We start from the raw sequence: 5,314 nt of genomic DNA on the forward strand, positions 1-5,314 counted from the left end.
CTTCNTTCTTCTTCTTCTTCTTCTTCTTCTTCTTCTTCTTCTTCTTCTTCTTCTTCTTCTTCTTCTTCTTCTTCTTCTTCTTCAAGATTTATTTATTTTATGTATATGAATACACTGTAGGTGCTATCAGACACACCAGAAGAGGGCACCAGACCCCATTACAGATGGTTGTGAGCCACCATGTGGTTGCTGGGAATTGAACTCAGGACCTTTGGAAGTGCAGTCGGTGCTCTTAATCACTGAGCCATCTTTCCAGCCCCTTTCTTCTTCTTCTTTACAGATCTCTTCCTCCAAAACTATTATTCCAGAAAACTGGAAATGAGGGGCTAAAAGGTGAAGGGAGGAAAGGGGGTTGGGAGCATTCACCATGAACACAAGCAAAATTAATATTGTACAAACTCAGTTTATAATAGACTGTTCAGAGACTCCAAAGGCTGGTTGAAGGAATTCACCATTCTGCAGGAGCCGAGGGTATATGCGGTGTGGAGATTTGGCCCAAGCAATTCACTGCCTTTGAGTTGTAATCCCTGTGCCCATGTCAAAGCCTGGTTTTTGCCCCGTGCCTCCGAGGGGAGGCCTTTCATCTCAAAGCTCAGCCCACCTTGGGGGCCTCCGGGTCCTCAAAGGTGGTTATTTCTGTGGTCACCTTTCCTGGCAGCTCAGTCTTCTTCTCTTACACATTCAGAAAGGACCACATCTCGGAACATGATGGGTCTATTACTAAGCACCTTCTGAATAGGTTGACACAACTAATCTGAAATTGGGTAACTTCCCACCACTGTTGAGGCACAGCTCCACCACATTCCCATAATTTTGAGGGGAAAAATCCTTTAGTTCCTGTTGTGGATTGCCCTGGAGCTAATTATATTTGATGTTAATTCCGTTCTCCAGAGAGAATGGCTGTGTACAAGGAATGAGTCAGCACTTGGGTGATTTCATGTAAACCTCTTCCCACCTTAATTTGTAAAATAAAGGAGAGCTGATGATTGGTCAGATAAAAGGGAAGGTGGAGTGGAAGGTAGGGAGAGAAGAAGGAGAAAATGGAAGAGGGAGAGGACACAAAGGAGGAGGAGGAAGAAGAAAAGCAGAGCAGAAGCACATGGCCTGGAGAAACCGTAAGTTCTAAGAGGTCTCATTGATGTGGAAGATGGTAGTGTAGTGGTAGATCTGCCCAATCTAGGAGCATAACATGTATTCATATTAACTGAGTCATGTTTTCATTGCCAGGCCATATTTGGGTTGGAGATTTACAGCAACAAGTTCCAACTTGTCAACCTCATGTGGCAGGTTCCGGATGAAAAGCTGGTGACTCTCAGGGTGCCTCACCATCCTTAGAGGTTCCTAGTTCACCAGCCTCACAGATTGGCCAGGGTCCTCTCTGAGAATGGTTATTGATCCCTTTCTCTCAAACTCTGATATCTCTGATGCCTTTGCGGTGGGATCTAAGAGTCAGGTTTATAGTCTGGATAGGGCTTTGATGGTGGAACTTTGATTACATGAGATGGAATCCCCTCACTGGAACAGCCCCACAGGGAGGAAGTCAGATGCCCAAGAAAATAACCCTAAGTCCTCCTGTGCTGGGGCCACGTCTGTCAGGGCCAGGGTAGCCCTCTTCTGCATGTCTTCAGGAGCAGCTTCCTCCAATGCAGGCTTAGTTTTGTCTTCTCAGGTGTCGGGCACAGGTTCCAGCTCTAACTCTGGTTCTGGCTCTGGTTCTGATTCTACAACAGGCTCCTCTAAATGCTCCTCCAAGTCATTGTTGATAGTTTGATCATAGAGAGTTCCAGAGTCATCAGACACCACCTCTGGTGTCTGCTCTCTTTCTTCAGGTTCCTCTACTACTTCATCGGATTCCTCTTGAGGATCTGTGACAAAGCCACTGAAGACCTCATCTTGGTATCTGAAGATGTCGTTGTGAACATAGAATGTGTTGGCAACAGAGCCCTCAGGAGCAAGGACAAAGTTCTTCATGAACCTCCGCAGAGCCTGGTTGTTGTTGGACCATAGCCCCATCACTTGGAACACCACCCTGTCATTCAGAGTTGTGTGAGCATCCACAAGGCAGTTCTTGGTTTAGCAGTTGGTGAAGTTTTGTGACATCACTTTCCTGTGGATTTCCTTCTGTCTGTAGACTGCTGCTTGCTTCCCATTGGAATCCAAGCCCTTGTATACATAGGAAGAGTTTTTTCCATAAAATCTGTGCAGTGTGTCCGGGGCCTGGTTCAGCAGGGTGTAGCACTGTCAGACAGCCTCCCCTAAGACCAGCAGAGGACTAGGCTTCTCCATAGCCATCTCTTTGGTAGAGTCAACCTACCGAGCTGTGCAGGAGGACAGGGCTGCTGCGTGGGAGGAGGTGGCGGCTTCCTTTGCGTGATGGTTCATAGTTCTTTAAAAAAATATTTGTATGTATGTATGTATGTATGTATGCATGTATGTATGTATGTATTTATTTACTTATAGGATATTTTGTTTATTTACATTTCAAATGTTATTCCCTTTCCCGTTTTCCCCTCCAGCACCCCCCTATTCCATCTCCCCTCCCCTGCTTCTATGAGGGTGCTACCCTACCCAACCAATAAATCCCTACTCCCTGCTCCTACATTGGGGCAACGAGCCTTCCCCTGACCAACGGCCTCTCCTCCCATTATACCAGATAAGGCCATCCTTTGCTACATATGCAGCTGGAGCCATGGGTCCCTCCATGTGTACTCTTTGGTTGGTGGTTTAGTCCCCAGGAGGTTCACGGGTGGGGCGGGGGTGGGGCGTCTGGTTGATTGATATTGTTGCTCTTCAACAGTATCAACTGTTGTTGTTCCTTCAGTCCTTCCCCTAACTCCTCCATTGGGTCCCTCTGCTCAGTCTGATGGATGGCTGCGAGCATCTGCCTCTGTATTTGTCAGGCTCTGGCAGAGCCTCTCAGGAGACAGCTATATCAGACTCCTGTCAGCAAGCACTTGTTGGCTTCTACAATTGTGTCTGGGTTTGGTAACTGTATATGGGGTGGATCCACTTGTGGGGCAGTCTCTGGATTCATACTTTTAAATCTAGCCCATTAGTGTATAAAGTTTTAGCTATGAGTTGAGGTTATTTACGTTTAAGGTTATTATAGAAAAAGGTTTGGCTATTTCCTATAAATTTGTGAGGTGATAATCTACTTTGCTGGATTATTGATATTTTCCTGCTTTCATATTAGTTTTGAGGGGTTTCTGAGTTGTTGATGCTATCTTTCATATTCCTTCCTGTAAGGTAGTGTACTAAAAACGTTTTGCAGTGCTTGCTTCTAAGTATATTACAAAGTCAAAGAGATATCAAATAAGTTAATGATGAACTCCAAAGCTCTTGAAAAACACTCAGCCAATCAAAAATATTGTAGTTTGAAAGAAATAATGAAGATTGGAGATTAAATTAATGAAATTGTTTAAAAGAATATAATACCTGAAATCAACCAAAGAGATCTTTGAAAAGTTAACAAGATTGATAAAACTCTAGCAAATTTTACCAAAATTAGAGAACAAACATATCCCTGCAATTGACTCAAATGAAACAAAGATCATTATTAGAAATTACTATTAAAATATATACTCTGAAAAGCTGAATTACATAAAAAATAGAATTTCTAAAGGTCTATCAACAACAAAATTAATCCCAAGAGATATAAGTAACTTAAACTGACTTATTACAAGAATGAGATTGAAACTTTTATTTAAAACCTCCCCTGAAACAAGAGACTAGGACCAGATGGATTCAATGATGAAATTCTACCAACTTTTCCCGGATAACTTCTTACTAGTTCTTCTTGGTTTGTTCAACAAAACAATGTGGGAGTCATGTTAAACACACCAAGCTTCCCAAACATGAGTTGAACAAGGATGATACCAATGGACATGCCAAAGTCAACAGGGAAATTCCTCAACCCTGCACTAAGAATTATAGGCAACTGATAAAGGCTGGGAGAGGGAGGGTGCCCTTCGCGGACAGTAGTCCAATATCAAATGGTCATTCATGAAATATATATTCACGTGACATTTATGGACTGGACAGGTTGTATTTAGGAATATATATGAATATGCATAGACATATATAATGCAATAACAATTAGTGGAAAAGAGGTTATTAATTTGAAGGAGAGCAGGGAGGGGTATATGGGAGGAACTGAAGGGAAGTAAAGTAAGGGAGAAATATTATACTATAATCTCAAAAATAAAATAAAAAAGGAAAGCTGAAGGCCAGTATCTTTGATGAACATAGATGCAAAAATATCAATGAAATACTTAAAAACTGGATTCAACAACACATTAAAAAGGTTGTACATTGTGAGCAAGTTCCATTTCTGAAAAGCAAGATTGGTTTCACACATGCCATTCAAGAAATGAAATACAGGCGGGGCAGTGGTAGCGCACGCCTTTAATCCCAGCACTTGGGAGGCAGAGGCAGGCAGATTTCTGAGTTCGAGGCCAGCCTGGTCTACAGAGTGAGTGCTAGGACAGCCAGAGCTATACAGAAAAACCCTGTCTCGGATAAAAAAAAAGTAATACAGTGTTTAATAAACTTAAGGAAAGGAACCATGTTTTATTACAATTGATGATGAAAAAAGAATTTTTCAAAATCCAATGTTCTCTCATGCAAAAACCTCTGAGGACTTTAGAAATAGATGGGACGTATCTCAAAACACTAAAGGCTATATAGAACAAGCCTACAGCCAGCATTAAGTGGAAAGGAGCTCATAGAATTTCCCCTAAAATTGGGAATGAAATGAAGATATCCATTCTCCCCTCTGATATGTGATTTTGTGCTAAAATTCTTAGCTATAGCAAGTAGATATAAAATGTATAGCAAAGGAATTGAAGAAGTAGAATTATCCCCATTTGCAGATTATATAACTTTTTAATTCAAAACTCCAGTGAGAATACCAGATAACCCTTGACCCAATAAACACTCACAATAAGAATGCAGGGCACAAAATCAATGCAAAGCAAAAGCTCAGTGCCCTTCATTTATACCAACAATACACTTTCAGGGAATTAGAAAGGAAAAATAGTTTCTGAAGAATAACCTGAGTCAAGTAATTAGAAATATACCTAACTAAAGAAATAGAGGATGCTCATGGATTGGCAGGATCAACATCGTAAAAATGACTATCTTACCAAAAGCAATCTACAGATTCAATGCAATCCCCATCAAAATTCCAACTCAATTCTTCAACAAATTAGAAAGGGCAATCTGCAAATTCATCTGGAACAACAAAAAACTTAGGATAGCAAAAACTCTTCTCAAGGATAAAAGAACCTCTGGTGGAATCACCATGCCTGACCCA

At 41.6% G+C, this 5,314-nt stretch overlaps 1 pseudogene; it reads right to left on the reverse strand.

Moving 5' to 3' along the window:
* Nucleotides 1-504: 504 nt before the first annotated feature.
* LOC110287361 lies at nucleotides 505-2,364 on the reverse strand (annotated as a pseudogene).
* Nucleotides 2,365-5,314: the final 2,950 nt, after the last annotated feature.

The sequence above is a fragment of the Mus caroli genome, chromosome X, assembly GCF_900094665.2.
Source record: "Mus caroli chromosome X, CAROLI_EIJ_v1.1, whole genome shotgun sequence".
Taxonomy (NCBI): Eukaryota; Metazoa; Chordata; class Mammalia; order Rodentia; family Muridae; genus Mus; species Mus caroli.